A 19,489-nucleotide genomic window follows, 5' to 3' on the forward strand; every position below is an offset into this window, starting at 1 on the left:
ACTTCCATTTCCAGAGTATATCCTTAAAATGAATTTGGTAATTTTCCAAATAACTCATCATCAATCTACTTATTTCTATAAGAGTCCTATACCTTCCTTTTTCTACACCATTCTATTAGGGTGTACCAGGTGCAGTTAGTTGGGATTGAATCCCTACTTCTGATAAGTGACTCCTAAATTCTCCCAAGAGGTACTTGCCACTACGATCTGTGTCTTGATACTTACTTTGACTTTCTCATCAGCCTTGTACTTTTTGAACTAATCAAAAACACTTAGTCTTGCGGCACATCAAGTAAATGTATTTGTATCTTGAATAGTTGTCTATAAAATAGACAAAATATTCGATACTACCTCTTGTCTGGATAGTCATAGGATCACACAAATCAGAATGAACCAATTCCAACATATTTTTGGCTCCATACCCCTTAGACTTAAAAGCTTCTTGGTTTTTTCCTCCAAGTAAGACTGCAGGTTGGAAAGATTTTCACCACTAATGAACCCAAAGTTCATCATTACCAATGAATCCTACTCAAGTTAATATAACCTAGCCTTAGATGCCAAAGATATAATTGGTTCATTTCAAGGTTGCTTCCTCTTAAAGTTAGAAGATGTGTTATAATTTCCATTTATTGCATCAGAGTTATTGGATTATAAATTGTCAACCAACATACTAGAATACTTTCTGGATAATACTTTTGTTATCAAAATAGACACAATATCTATTCTATAATAGTTTAGAACCAAAACTGAAACTTAGTATCATAAAGACAATTTCTAATAATCCATATTTTATTCCTATTAAGGGATAAACATCTCCCACTACAATATGAGCCATTTTGAAGGTTGCGGTGTTTTATTTTCATTTAGTTTGTCGGGTTTCTGGAACCCTCAAGCAGATAAATCGTGGCCATGATTAATGGCATCATCAGGTTCACACCTGTGTCTGTAAATAACACCACTAAACATGTTTCAACTAATGAATTAAATACACCTATATTGTTCTTTAGTTCTAAAAGAGACAGACTACCTTAATGTCCAAGTCCTATTTTCAATTTTTACAATCGGGACTACTAAGTCTTTTCTATAGTATAACAACTAGGGAATTGACAAACATTTTAAATCCTAAATCACAAAATATTTGGTTAAGATCAATTTTAAAATCCCATAATTTTGTATGCCACAATAGTGTGGACGTATACAAAATCAAAGATGAGATTTTATCCATTAATTTTATTATCACATCAACTTTACTTTATAACGAATAAAATTAAAAAATGATCTTTCTTTGATCAAATATTTGGTCAAAACTTTTGAATTTAAAATAACATTGATTCCTCAAACAAATTAAATTCACCAACACCTTAAACTCCGTGAATTTTGCATGCCACGATAGTGTGGACGTATACAAAATTAAACATTTGTAAGAGGAGGGGTTTACCCATTAATTATCTTGTCAATAAATCTTTATGACAAATAAAATTACCTCAAACACCGTGAATTTTGTATGCCACGATAGTGTGGACGTATACAAAATCAAACATTTGTTAGAGGGGTTTTTAATTTTATTATCTTGTCAACTTATTTATTTGACAAATCAATAGTTGGTTTTCTTCGGTCACACAAATAATAGCAGTGACTCTGATGGGGAGGATACTATTAGACGTGCCTAAGTGTATACCATTACTTGACACTAAGTCCGTTAATAAGATTGTGTCCCTTCCGATGGGGAAGATCACACGCTCTTAATTAACTTCCTATAGTCATCCATCCAAAATGGAAGTTTAAGCTAGTGATCCGCAAACAAGCTCATCCGATATAGAGGAAGGCACTCGAGCCAACGCTGAAGCATTGCAGTAATGGAGACCGTGGAATTTATTTAAAAATAAATCCCTCTCCCACTTAGTTATTTAAAGTGAGGAATTTTGACTATGCTAGCCTACTTAACATGCATACTAATAAGCACACACAGCACAGCATAAAAAGCAATAAATAGAAAAACTAATTTTCAACTATTATGGCTTTTATCTATTGTTGCCCTCCGTGTGTCGCCAACCCTGGCTGCTGCCATCTTTGGCCACCGCCACCGGATCTAGTTGTCGCATCCATCTTGCTCCTTGTTCCGCTGCGCCTCTGATCCTCAAAAGGTTCCACGCCTTGCAAGATTCGATCCACGACATATATAGAATTTTACATTTTTCGATCCTATATTCCTCGAAGGAATGTACATGTAAACTAGATCGAACATAAAATAAAATTTACATCCATCGATCCTATATTCCATAAAAGGAATGTACATGTAACTAGATCAAAAATAAAATCCTAATAAAACTAAATACAGCTCCTGCTGTATTTTATAATACAATCATGCACACACAATAAAATGCCCTTGACATGTTCAAGGGTCCAATCACACACATAATAACTATAAGCCATAATAGTTGGATCCTGCATCCACAAAGTTAGCACATCCTACTATTAACCTGCCTAAATTATGTATGACATGTGCATAATTAAACTAATACCAAATACACAGAGGCAAAACCCTAGCTCTGATACCAATTGTTGGTTGCTACTCAGAAAACCTAATGGTTCCACTGTACAAAAGTCTGAACCTTTTCCTAGCTACCATGTGTTCTTTTAAATTAAACTTGGATCGCCTGCGGAACTTAACACGTTTGATCCAAAGTTTAATCTATTTGTTCTTTTAGGTTTTGACTTGGATCTCCTGCGGAACTTAACACATTCGATCCAAATTACCTAGTTATTAATTCCATTAAATATTAATTTTCATAATTGGTTCTCAGATGTGACGTGGCGAGGCACATGGCCTTCTTGGATATGGGAGCAACCACCACCGACTAGACAAAACCTTTTAAAGAAAGCTAATATTTAATTTCCTAAAATAACTTTAGGTTAACCGAAAGGAACAATCAAATCACAAGGAAAAGAAAAATAAAAGAGCACAACATTGAAAACAAATTCAAAATACTAGAATCGCATGCTCTTGTATTTGGTATTATTTCCAAAATAACTAGTATGATGCGGAAAGAAAATACTAGTTATACCTTTTAGAAAGACCTCTTGATCTTCTACCGTGTTCCTCTTCTAACCTCGAGCGTTGTGTGGGCAATGATCTTCGAGATAAGAACCACTAAGCACCTTTTTCTTCCTTACAAGTTTGACCATCAAAACTTCTCCTAGGATGAAGAGGTTTGGCCACCACCACCATGCTCCAAGGGATGCTAGAAACAAGACTCCTTTCTCTCCTTTTCTCCAAGCTAGATCCGGCCACTTCTATGCCTCCAAGAGATGATGAAGTCTCGGCCACAAGAAGGAGAAGGAGAACCTCTAGGGGCCGGCCACACCAAGGAAGAAAAGAGAGGAAGAAAAAGAATAGAGTTCTCACCATGAAGGCTCCTCTACCCCCTCTTTTATAATTCTTGGTCTTGGTAAATGAAATTTAAATAAAACTTCCTTAATTCTTTTGCCATGAAAAGGAAAATTTATTTAATTAAAAATAATTTTCTCTTCTCCAATTTATTTGGCCGACCACCTCTTTCACCCCAAACAAGGAGAGTTTTAATTAAAACAAAAATTAAAACTTCCTAATTTGTTTCTAGAAATTTATAAAAATTTCTCCAATAATTTTAATCCCTTCATGATTGGTTAATAAAAAGAAATTTTATAAATTAAAATCTTTCTTTTAAACATGTGGATAATTTACAAAAAGGAAAGTTATCTCTAAAAATTAAAATCTCTTTTCAATCTACAAATAAGGAAAGATATTAAATCTTTTCTTAATCTTTTGTAGAAACTAATAAAAGAGAATTTTTAATTTTTAAACTTTCTTTTAAATCATGAACATAATTAAAAGGAAAGTTTTTACCAAAATTAAAATCAACCTTTTAATCTACAAATAAGGAAAGAGATTTTAACTCTTCTCTTAATCTTTTGTAGAATGTTATAAAAGGAAAGATTCAAATTTTTAAACTCTCTTTTAAATCATGTTATCCACATAAGAAAATTTTCAAAATTCAAATTCCTTTTTATTTTAATAGGGCCGGCCACCTAAGCTTGAGTTCAAGCTAGGGCCGACCACATTAATTCACCCATGAACCAAACCATGGCCGGCCCTAGCTTGGTCTCCAAGCTAGCTTGGCCGGCCCCTATAGGATGGGTAAGAAGGTGGGTATGTGGTGGGTATAAATCTCTATATACAAGAGGCTACGATAGGGACCGAGAGGAGGAATTGTTGGTGCGGGTAGCACTAACGGTCTAACCTAGGTTTTGATGAATGACAAATAGATTAAGTTAGTTGTGTTGTTATCTGACACTTTGATCGAGTGTGCAGGAGAAGTCCAGACAGGTCGACGGGCTGACCGGACGCTTGGCGAGAAGTCCAGGCGGGTCGACGGGCTGACCGGACGCTTGGCAAGAAGTCCAGCTAGGTCGACGGGCTGACTAGATAACTGGCAAGAAGTCCAGACAGGTCGAAGGGCTAACCGAACGTCTGGCAGGTAAGTGAGGTAAGTCACTAGAGGAGAGTGACTGCGAGGACGCGTTCCCGGGAAGGGAACATTAGGCGTCGATCCGGCTTAGATCCATTTCGGATGTCTAAGTCGAGATCGTGACTAGATTCCGGTCTCGGAAAGACGGAATCTAAGTCATACTATTTGTGCTAATTCATACTATTATAAAATGTGCTAACAATCTATTTTGCAGGATATATATTGCCTCAGACTAACTTTGTTTTGCAGGAAAAGGGAGTTTTCTGGAACAAGGTGGTCCGGGCGCCCGGAAAGCAAATTATATCCAGGCCAAGTCGTCGCCACGTGGAGCATCTCGGTTTGAGCAGCTACGTCACATTCCAGGCGCCCGGAGCAACATATAATAGAAGCCCCAGGCAGGAGCTTCAGAATCAACTCTTCACATCTGAGAACTCTTCTACTGCTGGTCCTGCTGCTCTACGTTCCTGCGACGCCAACAAAGCTCCGACAAAGTGCTCCTTCGGGTTTTAGTTAATTTCTTTGTCGATATTACTTTGTTTCACTAGCATTTCCTGTATTTATTTTGCAATTATATTCGAATTGCTAGTGATTGCCCAACGAAAGTAGTCAAGGACCACGGGCCTTCGAGTGTAACACCCCTAGAAAGCCTAGATAAAGTAAGGGCAATGAGAGTACGAATGTAATGAAAAGAATGTGTAGATAGTCTACGTTGAATGTTACGATGGGAAGGATTTAGATGATTATGAAAGAAAATAAAGTTGAGAATATAAATCATCTATGCATGATTTATAATGTATAGAATTAATGTAGACAAAAGGAAGAAATATGAATACATGTATGAAATATTTATGCATAATGCATAATAGGGTAATATATGAATTATTATGTACAAAAGAAAATAAAATGTTAGAAGAGAGATTGAACCTTGGATCTCTTGTAAGGAACATGTATAGGATACCAAAGGGGATAGGAGAATTATTGATAAGGAGAGAGAGGACTAAGTAGTTAAGAATAAGAAAGGATTCTTTTTACTAAAAAGGAAAAGGGAGTAAAAAGAAGTAAAAATATACATAACCAAGTTTTGATCCTTGGTTCTCTTGTGGATACATGCATGTGTTAACCAAGTGGGATAGGAGAGGATATTGTAAGAGGAGAGATAGGAATTTTAATTAAAGGAAAGAAAAGAGAGAAATTAAGGGAGAACTCAAGAAGCATCTTCTCTAGAATATTCTTAACATTAAGAAGAGAAGTAAATAAGGAGGATGAATCAAGACAAGTTTCCTCCCCTCATTTTAGTATAAATAGGCATGGAGGGGTGACTTCAACTTCATCCTCACTCACTTTCCTCCTCTCCTCCCTTGGGTGCCGAAAACCCTCTCCCTCTCTTCTTCTTCTTGTTGCCGAGCAACACAAGAGGAAGAACCTCTTCTTCCTCTTCACTCTCTCCCTCTTTCTCTCTTGTTGTTGCCGAGCAACACAAGAGGAAAGAGAAGCCTCTTCTTCCTCCTCCTCTCCACCAAAAGACCTAGCCACTCCTCTCCTCCATTGGTGCCGAGCAAGCAAGCAAGGAAGAAAGGTCCCCAAGCAAGTTCTCAAATCTAGGAAACTTAAGCGAAGAAGGTAAGCTTCCCCTCACCTGTGGTACAAGGCTTTTATGTGATTTTCGGATTTATAAGGATTAGAAAACGTAGGAAAGAATTTAAGAAAATTCGGCTAAAGAAAAGGTTTTCAAATCTAGGATGATTTAAACAAGACCTCATTTCATGATAAGATTTTCTATGCTATGTAGAAGGATTCTTTTCCATGATTTTATATTGATATGATGTATGATCAGAGGAGTATCTAACCTTAGGATTTCAACCAAAAATATTTTAAAGAGGTGAGTAAGATTATTGTCTAACCGAACTAAGTGCAAGGTTCCTTCTATGAAATGCTATACATAATGTTATGTAATATGCCATGATATGTGATAGCATAGGAAATGCTAAACATAATGAGGAGAAAATGAAATTATGTTATATGCCATGATATGTGATAGCATAGGAAATGCTATACATAATGTTATGTAATATGCCATGATATATGATAGCATAGGAAATGCTAAACATAATGAGGAGAAAATGAAATTATGTTATATGCCATGATATGTGATAGCATAGGAAATGCTATACATAATGTTATGTAATATGCCATGATATGTGATAGCATAGGAAATGCTAAACATAATGAGGAGAAAATGAAATTATGTTATATGCCATGATATGTGATAGCATAGGAAATGCTATACATAATGTTATGTAATATGCCATGATATGTGATAGCATAAGGAAATGCTATACAAAATGAAGAAATGAAATTATGTTATGTAATATGCCATGATATGTGATAGCATAGGAAATGCTATACATAATGAAAAGAAATGCATGAAAGATTGTTAAGGACATGATATGATAGTTATGCATGATAAGTTATTTTTGTATGGGTTTGTACCATGGGTGGGCTCCGTAAACGCCCCGGGGTCGATGGAGTAAGACTCGGGCCTCGTCAGTAATGGGCCTCTGAATGCCCTAGGTCGATGGAGTAAGACTCGGGCCTAGTATGTATGCATGATAGGGTTCAAGACTTGCTACCTTGGACCTACCTATGAAGCGCGCGTATTATGTATGTGGTACAAACCGGGATCCCCTTAATGATGATATTAATTTCAAGTACTTATTAGTATAAGTTTTCAAATTCATGATGCATTGCCTACATATGTACTTGAATTATCTGATGATTAGATATAATGTCATGTGATAATATGATATGAATATGATACCCTTGTATGTTGTATGCTTATGATATTACGCATGATATTGATATACGATGATTTTCGGTTTCAGTGAGTAGGAAAGGAACTTACTGAGCCATGAGTGCTCATAGCTTACTTTCCTTGTACCGCAGATAAATGAGAAGCGGATGTACAACGGAGCGTGGTGGTGGCTCGGCAAAGAACGATTCGGACAAATTAATATGATTAGTTATAGAATCAATATTTGAACAAATCAGAATATGTGATATTATGCTTAATAAATTAAATTCTTTAAAGTTTTTATTCTTCCGCTGTTATAGTAAAACATGTACGTAAGTAGTATAAGAACGTAGCGCCGCCTTTGGTTGGGTAAGAAGGGTGGGCGTTACAGGTGGTATCAGAGCGAAGTTTTGCCAGCTCACTACACACACATCAAGCTCCTTCCTGCCACTCCAAGTAAGTACAGTTGCATAATTTATTTGTATGCAAAATAGTATGATACTCTAAGATACATGAATGGTAGCCTAGGAAGGATACCTTAAGCTATACCCTAGAGAATAGTGCATGATGATAAGTAGGATGCATGAATGGTAGCCTAGATACAAGAACCTTAGGCTATAACATAAGAGGAATAATGAATCTTTAAAATCTTGTAGAAATGGACTATATCCCATTCGAATACGATCCCGAGGATGTAGAATATTTTGGCGAATACCTCGAGTTCACGGATGAACCCGATATGCTGAAATTGTTATTCTAAGTTCGGGGACGAACTTTCAATAAGTAGGGGAGTTTGTAACACCCCTAGAAAGCCTAGATAAAGTAAGGGCAATGAGAGTACGAATGTAATGAAAAGAATGTGTAGATAGTCTACGTTGAATGTTACGATGGGAAGGATTTAGATGATTATGAAAGAAAATAAAGTTGAGAATATAAATCATCTATGCATGATTTATAATGTATGGAATTAATGTAGACAAAAGGAAGAAATATGAATACATGTATGAAATATTTATGCATAATGCATAATAGGGTAATATATGAATTATTATGTACAAAAGAAAATAAAACGTTAGAAGAGAGATTGAACCTTGGATCTCTTGTAAGGAACATGTATAGGATACCAAAGGGGATAGGAGAATTATTGATAAGGAGAGAGAGGACTAAGTAGTTAAGAATAAGAAAGGATTCTTTTTACTAAAAAGGAAAAGGGAGTAAAAAGAAGTAAAAATATACATAACCAAGTTTTGATCCTTGGTTCTCTTGTGGATACATGCATGTGTTAACCAAGTGGGATAGGAGAGGATATTGTAAGAGGAGAGATAGGAATTTTAATTAAAGGAAAGAAAAGAGAGAAATTAAGGGAGAACTCAAGAAGCATCTTCTCTAGAATATTCTTAACATTAAGAAGAGAAGTAAATAAGGAGGATGAATCAAGACAAGTTTCCTCCCCTCATTTTAGTATAAATAGGCATGGAGGGGTGACTTCAACTTCATCCTCACTCACTTTCCTCCTCTCCTCCCTTGGGTGCCGAAAACCCTCTCCCTCTCTTCTTCTTCTTGTTGCCGAGCAACACAAGAGGAAGAACCTCTTCTTCCTCTTCACTCTCTCCCTCTTTCTCTCTTGTTGTTGCCGAGCAACACAAGAGGAAAGAGAAGCCTCTTCTTCCTCCTCCTCTCCACCAAAAGACCTAGCCACTCCTCTCCTCCATTGGTGCCGAGCAAGCAAGCAAGGAAGAAAGGTCCCCAAGCAAGTTCTCAAATCTAGGAAACTTAAGCGAAGAAGGTAAGCTTCCCCTCACCTGTGGTACAAGGCTTTTATGTGATTTTCGGATTTATAAGGATTAGAAAACCTAGGAAAGAATTTAAGAAAATTCGGCTAAAGAAAAGGTTTTCAAATCTAGGATGATTTAAACAAGACCTCATTTCATGATAAGATTTTCTATGCTATGTAGAAGGATTCCTTTCCATGATTTTATATTGATATGATGTATGATCAGAGGAGTATCTAACCTTAGGATTTCAACCAAAAATATTTTAAAGAGGTGAGTAAGATTATTGTCTAACCGAACTAAGTGCAAGGTTCCTTCTATGAAATGCTATACATAATGTTATGTAATATGCCATGATATGTGATAGTATAGGAAATGCTAAACATAATGAGGAGAAAATGAAATTATGTTATATGCCATGATATGTGATAGCATAGGAAATGCTATACATAATGTTATGTAATATGCCATGATATATGATAGCATAGGAAATGCTAAACATAATGAGGAGAAAATGAAATTATGTTATATGCCATGATATGTGATAGCATAGGAAATGCTATACATAATGTTATGTAATATGCCATGATATGTGATAGCATAGGAAATGCTAAACATAATGAGGAGAAAATGAAATTATGTTATATGCCATGATATGTGATAACATAGGAAATACTATACATAATGTTATGTAATATGCCATGATATGTGATAGCATAAGGAAATGCTATACAAAATGAAGAAATGAAATTATGTTATGTAATATGCCATGATATGTGATAGCATAGGAAATGCTATACATAATGAAAAGAAATGCATGAAAGATTGTTAAGGACATGATATGATAGTTATGCATGATAAGTTATTTTTGTATGGGTTTGTACCATGGGTGGGCTCCGTAAACGCCCCGGGGTAGACTCGGGCCTCGTCAGTAATGGGCCTCTGAATGCCCTAGGTCGATGGAGTAAGACTCGGGCCTAGTATGTATGCATGATAGGGTTCAAGACTTGCTACCTTGGACCTACCTATAAAGCGCGCGTATTATGTATGTGGTACAAACCGGGATCCCCTTAATGATGATATTAATTTCAAGTACTTATTAGTATAAGTTTTCAAATTCATGATGCATTGCCTACATATGTACTTGAATTATCTGATGATTAGATATAATGTCATGTGATAATATGATATGAATATGATACCCTTGTATGTTGTATGCTTATGATATTACGCATGATATTGATATACGATGATTTTCGGTTTCAGTGAGTAGGAAAGGAACTTACTGAGCCATGAGTGCTCATAGCTTACTTTCCTTGTACCGCAGATATGGGGGACGGATATTCGGAACAACGGAGCAGCAGGAGGAGCAGATAGTGATGTGTGTGGTGGTGGCTCGGCAAAGAACGATTCGGACAAATTAATATGATTAGTTATAGAATCAATATTTGAACAAATCAAAATATGTGATATTATGCTTAATAAATTAAATTCTTTAAAGTTTTTATTCTTCCGCTGTTATAGTAAAACATGTACGTAAGTAGTATAAGAACGTAGCGCCGCCTTTGGTTGGGTAAGAAGGGTGGGGCGTTACATCGAGTAGGAGTCGTCACAGGCTCCGAACGAAGTAAAAAACCCTGTGTCTACTTTACTTTTCCGCTGCGCTTATACTCGATATTTTCGAATCGATATTCACCCCCCCCCTTCTATCGAATCTAACGGTCCTACAAGTGGTATCAGAGCAGGTACCGCTCTAATTTGGTGCAACCACCAATCAAGCAAAGGGGGGTCGTTTTAAAGAAAAAAATTAGATATTGTTTGTCTTTTAAATAAAACAATACGGTTTTTTCATTTTTTCCCTCCAAAACGGTTTTTGAAAAATACATCGCCATCTTTTCACCATTGTTTAGTATTTAAAAAATATTACATTTTCAAAATTTTGAAATAATATTTTTTTCAAATATTTTATTAATATTTTAATAATATTTTATTATTTTTTCCGAAGATTGCTAATCCAAGACCAAGTCTTGGGATTTTTTTCTGTTTCTCTGTGTGCAAGAATAATGACTCTTCAAGAAGGACGGAACCCCCACGAACCACCACCATACGATCATGAAGACTTCAACTACTGGAAGCGATTAATGGAATGCTTCTTAGGAAGCGTAGACATCGATTATATGTTAATTTTGAGGAAACCTTCTCAAAACTCGGAACTGAACAAAAAGGTAAGTAACATTATTTGTAATGTTTTACCTAACAATATTTTATGCAGATTAGAAAAGTACAAGAATGCACATGAGCTTTGGACCCAATTGATCAAACTTCACGAGGAGCTCGAGGATCAAGTAAAAATCGAATCCGAACTCGGGTTAGATCCAATCGAAAAGCCTACTGAATTAGGGGTTGTGCTCAAGGTTAGTGATATTTACCAAAATACCCCTGCTAATAGTAGTTTAGAAAATATGAGCATTGATCTGGTTATTTCTGAAAATATATGTGAAAATAATGTAGTTGACAATAATTACAAAAATACCCCTAGGATATTATCTGATAAAACAAATCCAATTAATTTAAAAAATTCAAACTTGAACCTAAACAAATCTGAAAACTCAAATGATAGAGATGACAAGGTGAATATTGATCTAGATAAAATTAATAAATTATTTAATAATCTAGACAATATTAATCTAGAAAATCCTATCCAAACCCAAGATAATTTAATTAATAAAAAATTAAATTTTAACGATAAGAATAATCTAATAAATTCCACTAATTATATCAACTTAAACAATAAAGAAAATATATCAAACACTTTGATAAAATCAAAACTAAATTTAACAAAATTAAAATTAAATGTTAAAAATAACATATTAGATAAAGATAATCTGAAAAATTCAAAATTAACAATTAATAAAAGGTTAAAAGATAAACCTTTAAGGAAATATAATTCAAACAATTTAATTAATTCAAATTTAAAAATGAATAAAAACTTAAACTTTAAACATAAGCTATTAAAGAAAGATAATTCAATTAACCTAATAAAAGTGAAATTGAAAGAAAATTTAAATATTAAATACTAAAACTCTTTTAAAAATTATTTTAAAAATTCTTTAAAAACTCTTTTAAAAATTCTTTAAAAATTATTTTAAAATTCTTTAAAAACTCTTTTAAAAATTCTTTAAAAACTCTTTTAAAATTCTTTAAAATATATTTTAAAATTCTTTAAAAACTATTTTAAAAATTCTTTAAAAATTATTTTAAAATTCTTTAAAAACTCTTTTAAAAATTCTTTAAAAACTCTTTTAAAAATTCTTTAAAAACTATAATAAAATTCTATTAACTTAAAAAAATTGTAATATTAATAAATTATTTCTATAAAATATTTTCAATTTAAAAATTATTATTTTGACTTTAAACTCATTTTTAATCTTAAACATCATTGTAACCTTAAAATTATTTTTTAATTTAACTTAACTGAAAATTAAATCTTAAATTAAAACTTAATATTGAAATTACAATTAAAATTAAAAATTTTAACTTAAACTTAAATTTTAACTTAAACTTAAATTAACCACTAATATTAATTTAAATCTAAAATCAAAACTGAATCAAACGTATGTTAATTGACATAATACATATTATAAAAATTATTTTAAATTCTTTTTAAATGTTGTTCTAGAAATCCCTTTAAAAAAAAAATTAATAAATAAATAAAAATAATAATAATAATTATAACTAACACTTTCATTTACCAACTCAATCAGGTAATATGAAATTTAAATTATTTCACTAAGTATTAAATTATTAAATCAAGTAAAAACTAATCAATAAATTATTGATAATGCTTAACTGTTATTGAATTAATAAAATCTTATCTTATTTAACCTTAAACTAAAGTTAAGCGTCTGAATCTAAAATTAATTAATAATTGATTAATCAAATTTTTTCTTTTTATCAAACTTTCTATTTAAATCCCCTAGAAGAATTAATAAATTAAGGGAGAGTAATAAATTAAAGGAGTATCTAATTCAGGGGGAGGTTTATTTTGTTAATCTCCTTAAGTGTTATTTTTTTTCTCTTTAAAATATCTTTAGAAAATTCTATCCCAATTACTTTGAAAATCTTATATTAAATATTCTTAGCAAATATTTTCAAAAGCTTTATTTTAAATATCAGGTTTAGGGGAGGATTAAATCAATACTTAGCACCTAAATTATTTTCTCCACCTTAATTTTTTTTTTTTTGAAATTGAATTTCGGTTTTCAAATTTAAAGGTTTTACAAACCTAGTCAGTATTGAAAAGTAGATTTTTTTTCAAACTTAGTTTTGAAATCCTTAATCTTGAGAACTTATCTTTATAAACCTATTCTTGAAAACTAGTTTCTCTAAAACTAAATTCTTCAATTTGACTTTATAAACTAAGGTTTTGAAAATTGAATCTTTTGCAAACTCAGTCTTGAAACTTTGATTTTGAAAACTCATGGTTGAAAAGTGTTTCAAAGTTGAAACGTATTTTGAAAATTTAAACCTTGAAATTTTGGTTTTAATAATTCATGTTTGAAAAGTGTTTTAAAAGTTGAAACTTACTTTGAAAATTTGATCTTAAAATTTGTAACTTATAACCCCATGTTTGGAAATTAGAATATCTAAACTTAGCGTTCCTAAACTTAAGCTTGAAAATTAGCCTTCAAAAATTTCTCTTAAGTTTACAAAGTCAATTAATTTTGCAGATATTATCTTTCAAAATTACTCAAAATGTACTAAATACTAAGTTATGTTGCTAAATTAGCTATTTTCAAAACTTAGTTATTTTACAAAAGCTAAATTACTATTTAAACACCCCCAAGTCAACTTGGTTCTTTTATCAGTATCTTTGAATTTTGAATCAAACTTAGATATTTTCCAAAATTAGCTGTTTCTTAAATTTACAAATCTTTACAGTAACTCTACACTATGCTTGTTTACCATTGCCTATTTTTGATGAATGCCAAAGGGGGAGGGTTAGGTGGTTAAGTTAGCTAAACCAAATTGAAAACACTAAAACTAACTTTAAAATCGATGTACCTGTTTTAGTTATTTTTTTTACGTCCTTTCACTAACTTAACCAGGTTGTCATTCCATCAAAAAGGGGGAGATTGTTGGTGCGGGTAGCACTAACGGTCTAACCTAGATTTTGATGAATGACAAATAGGTTAAGTTAGTTTTGTTGTTATCTGACACTTTTATCGAGTGTTTAGGAGAAGTCCAGACAGGTCGACAGTGTGAGATCTCGGAAAATTTAATTAATAGGGTTATTTGGAAAATAGCCTTATAGAATTTTTCTGGAATTTTTAGAAATTTTCTGGGAATTTTTCGGAGCTCGTACGACGGGTTTCACGGGGATAAAATTATGGGTACGGATAAAGCCTGTTTGGAATTCCCATTTAAGTGAGGAAAAGTTTTAATTATAAATTCTTTTTCTTATTTCTTTTCCCCAAACGCCGACTCTTCACCCAACCCGAACACCTTCTTCCCCCGATCTTCCTGACTCCTCTCGCTACCTCTTGCTTGCGAATGAATCGGCGCAGACAGGAACGGAGCTTCGACCTCCTGCGATCTTCCTCTACCGGCATCGACGCCTAGTAAGCCTAGATCCAGCCGAGGCCCTTCTCCTTCTAGCTCTGATCTCTTCTCCTTGCCACTGGTTCTCTCATGAGGACGAACCGATGCTACTGGATCGAGCCAGATCCACTCGATCGCCGGAGTGGAGGAGGCAGTTAGGGCTCCGGTGGTAAGTAACCGATCCTACTTCTTTCGGTTCTCTCCGACTCACACTGTCACCAATCCTTTCTTCTTTATTCTCTTGCCTTTGCCCTAGGTCACCGACCCACCATTTCCAGTGATCACTTGATTTGATCGCGACGGATCTATTTCCTTGGTTGTCTTTATCCCTCTGCCGATGCTAAACAGATCGATCTTTCTTGCAATCTGATCGCCGGGAGAAGGAAATTCAATCAAGGGAGTCAAGATGATGCTGTGGAATTGGCATTGGGGCTTCCAGTAGCAACATTGTCGGATCCTAGGTCATCACAGGCAGTAAGAGGGAGAGGTAAGGTGCACAAATGGTTTTCGGAATTAGGTTGTTGATTGATTAGTGATTTCCATTTCTTGATGTTGTTTTAATCCGGTTGATTCTAGTAGGTGATGAGGTTCTGTTCTGTGGTGTTCTTGATGTCACCTTGGATAGATTGAGTAGGGAGGGATTTCAGCAGGATTGTGTTATGTGAATTCTCTTTAGCTCCAGCAGCAGCTCAGTTTGGTTCGGCAGCCACCCATACCTTAGTGTTCTTTGTTCCAGCATCTTGTTCGATTGTGAGTTTGAGGTATGTGTAGGGTAATTGTTTCATGTTGTAGGTGAATTATTCTAGATGAATTAGGTTAAGTGTGATTGTTTAGTTGAATATAGGTAATTGATCTTGGTTGTAGATCGTATTGCATTCGGGATAATTTGATTACATGATTAGTGTGATTAGATTTAATTACTTAAATTAATCTAATAGAATGATTAGGGTTAAGACAATTAACCCTAGTCAATTATTAGATTTAATTTAAGTTTATGTTTCTAATCTAACTGGTGATTAGGGATTAGGTAACTAACCCTAATTGACCGTTAGATTTTATTTAGGTAGGATGCGATTGACTTGATTAGGGTGTAGCCCTAATTTAGTTTCAGGGATTTTATTTAGCTACTCATTTGGATTTAGCTAAATAAAATATATCTTGTTTGTTGACATAGGACTCTGATTCGAGACGAGCATCTCGACCTTGGATCGCTTGGTTGTACTTTCTATTTGAGGCGGGTACCCTTTGACTTATCTTTTGATATTATCTTATGATATGTATAGTTTATATATATTTACTAGTGATAGATGGTAGATTTATTTCTTCCCTGGTCTTAGCTAGTTGATACCTATCACATGCTTCATCTGCTAGTTGCTTTACTTCAGGATTGGATATTTTATCTCTTGCCATGTGTATATATGTTCATAGAGATGCATATCTATAGTGCTCTACTCTACTGTATTAGTTGCGTTACATGTGTGATACATGCTCTTGGATTCATGATACTTACATCATTGTTATATGTGATGTCTTTGGATTTATGCTGTTTATTATCCTTGTTATATATGTGTTTATTTGTTTGGCATCTACACATATGGAGGAGGATATGTTCAGGTATGACATACTGTAGCCGCATGCACCATATCGCATGATTGCATGCTGGGCGATTGACGACTCCATTATTGTTGAGCTCGTCGGCCGGCTACATTGACCTGCACACCACGTGACCATTGCATGGGTAGTGGCACAGCACACAAGGTGTGTAGGTTGCTCGGTGGTGCTCCGCTAGAGGCTCCACTCATGGGTAGTGTGATAGGCAGCGTGGTAGCACACCGGGGTCCCTCCCCGTCATTGTGTACCGGGAGATGAGAGCATGGCGCTCCCTCCTATAGTGAGGTTGGAGGATAGGTGTACTCCGGTGCATCCCGTCCACTCGGTCACTCTTCAGGGGTAGTGACGACAGAGTGCACAGTGTCACAGCCCTACCCACGCGGTCTCACCATTGTGTGTGAGATTCTGACTGGCGTCAGGGGTGACCATGTCATTTGCATCATATGCACAGATTGCATTAATTATGGTTGATGCATTTTGGTGATTGCATATGATTGACATGCATACAGGTTATATGCTTTTGCTCTGACTATTTTTATCTGTGTATGCTCACAGTCAGTTACACAAGCCTCGTAGGTGAGTACAGTTTATTTCAGTTATGCATTTTCTTATTATTCTTGCTATAGACTGTACTTTATGCCTATTGCTGGTTATTACAGTTTATTTCAGCTATGCATATCTGTTATACTGTTAGGAGACTGTACCGTAGGCTGTACTGTTAGTGTACTGTACATTAGGTTATTGCTGGTGGTTATATATTGCTATACATGTCTATTGGATTACCTGCTGAGTTCTTTGAACTCACCCCGTTGTTACTATTTTTCAGGTTGAGGCCGTCGGGAGATATTCCAGTCGCTAGCCCCCTTGTCGCGAGGATTTCTAGATATCATTTTCTGTATTCGCTTTTATACGTATATTTGTGATGTGGGTTTGTATTGTGGACTTTATGACGAACATTGGGTTTACTACTTTTGGTTTTCCGTTGCGGATATTTTCATTACATTCGTGGATTTCGTTTCTTCGTTGTAGTGGAGTAGGATGTGTACGTATATCTTCGTTGATTTCTATATCATCTTTTCTTTATATAACTGCGTGGATTGTTCGTATTATATCTATGTAGAAATGTTGAATATAACTGCGTGGATTGTTTACTCGTACAGGGAGATGCTGCCGAAATTTCTTCGGCGAGACTACCAGGCGTGACAATTTATTTGGTATCGAGCTAGGCTAACGCTACTTGCTCTTCGTTTTGGATTTTCGAGGTTTATCGATACCAATTTATTTGGTATCGAGCAAAGTTTTGTGATACCTACTTGTCGGGTTTCGGATTTACGATGCTTACTTTCGTGAGCCTTTATCTGGATATTTTCGGATTGTACGGATTTCGTCGATTTTCTCGTTTTGGAATTCCGAGGCATTTTGACGAGGTTTTATTGGATCTATTTGGGGCTATGCAGTGACAGGACATCTCCAGACGGCAATAGGTAAATCAGGTAATTTTATAGTTTTCATACCTGTAGTGATATCTGGATAACATTTTTACATATATGATACGTGTTCTAGTACTTAAACGTGGTCGCACATGTATGAGGGCGATCGATTCTCTAGAGACAGAGTCTCCAGAGAGTTCTGTTAGGGTTGAGCCTGTCCGTCAGGGATAGACTCCTCAGGGTATTGTGACCACGTTAGACTGTCAGATCCTGACGGTTCCGACTTCAGAGGTACCTACCTCGCCTGTACCGCCAGTAGCAGTACCGGTTACATCTTACCCGGTACCGCCCATCGTACCTTTAGTCGTCCCTACTTATGCCTACTCTGTAGTTCCACTAGTGGTTCCTACCCTGTTTATGTGGCAGCACCAGTGGTACCTCTTCCAACCTATCCATCAGTACCACCCATAAGATCAACTCCAGTGATTCTGCCCAGTACCGCAGTGATATCTACGGATATGGTTGTGGCACGAGCATGGATCCCAGCCTTGGCGGAATTGGTGAAAAGCCAATTCACGCTATTTCGCGGGGAGACTGATCCGAGCGTGGCTCAATCTTGGATAGAGTCTATGGAGTGGACATTCTTTTACATGGCCTGCTCCGAGTGCGAGAAGGCTGAGCTGGCTGCTTACCACTTACGAGACGGGGCAGAGATCTGGTGGGACACACAGCGCTCGATTATAATCGGATGACACGACGGTAGGATTTTCTGAGTCTTCGGCAGAATAATCGCTCAGTGATGGAGTATAATGCCGAATTTAATCGGTTTGCCAGATTCTGTCCTGAGTTAGTTGTCGAGGATAGATCTCGTATGCTTCAGTTTGTCCAGGGACTAGACGGGCATCTTCAGGTGAAGATTGCCGGTTTTGGTAGTTCATCATACATAGAGGCACTGGTAGAACTCTTATGATTGAGTTAGCTCATCAGAGAGTAAATGCGGACAAGAAGAGGAAGCAGACTGATCGGACTTCCGGACAGATCCAGTAGCCACAGACTACTGGGTAGCAGCAGAGCAATCACATTCAGATGGGTCAGAGTACTTTTGGGTCATCTGGCCGACCCCAGTGGTGACTCTCATTGCACTTGATGCGGGTCTCGAGATCACATCATCTCTGCATGTACTCTGGGATAGTCAGTTGCTATTATTGCAAACCGCCAGACATTTGAGTCGAGACTGCTCGCTAAAAACTCGGCATGTAGCTTCCGGATTTATGTTCCGGAGGACAATTGGTCAGTCCGACTCACGAGGCGGGCCGAAAGCCCAATCTTCGCATCGTCAGAAGAGGTCAACTCCCCCTGCAGTAGTTGCATATAGCATGCACGGGCAGGAGCATTCCGGTGTCCTTGTGGAGAACCCCACGGTATTCCACCTTAGTGTTCTCCAGTATTATTCGTCAAGAAGAAGGATGGTACTCTGAGGTTGTGCATCGATTATAGGCAACAATGCGGTGACTATCTAAATAAGTACCCTTGCCAGATTGAGGATTTATTTGATCAGCTTAGAGATTCGAGGTTCTGACATTCAGAAGACAGCATTTCACACCAGATACGGACATTACAAGTTTTTGGTAATGTCATTTGAGCTTACCAATGCTCCTGCAGTATTTATGGATATGATGAACCGTATCTTTCTGGAGTACCTAGATCAGTTTGTTATTGGGTTTATTGATGATAATTTATTTGGTTTTCTGGGACACGTGGTGTCCAACCGAGTAT

The 19,489-nt window shown here is 35.8% G+C and overlaps 1 long non-coding RNA gene across 3 annotated transcripts; it reads left to right on the forward strand.

Annotated features, from left to right (window-relative positions):
• The first annotated feature begins 14,562 nt into the window (after positions 1 to 14,562).
• On the forward strand, positions 14,563 to 17,164 carry LOC122032397. 3 transcript variants are annotated; one of them, XR_006126062.1, is made up of 4 exons: positions 14,563 to 14,841; positions 14,929 to 15,159; positions 15,252 to 15,433; positions 17,110 to 17,164. It is a non-coding gene; the product is annotated as an uncharacterized LOC122032397 (long non-coding RNA). The 3 variants fall into 3 exon arrangements; XR_006126063.1 differs by lacking the exon at positions 17,110 to 17,164 and adding an exon at positions 15,847 to 15,917 and having other exon boundaries at positions 15,249 to 15,433; XR_006126061.1 differs by lacking the exon at positions 17,110 to 17,164 and adding an exon at positions 15,847 to 15,917.
• Positions 17,165 to 19,489: the final 2,325 nt, after the last annotated feature.

The sequence above is a fragment of the Zingiber officinale genome, chromosome 11A (genome assembly GCF_018446385.1).
Source record: "Zingiber officinale cultivar Zhangliang chromosome 11A, Zo_v1.1, whole genome shotgun sequence".
Classification (NCBI taxonomy): Eukaryota; Viridiplantae; Streptophyta; class Magnoliopsida; order Zingiberales; family Zingiberaceae; genus Zingiber; species Zingiber officinale.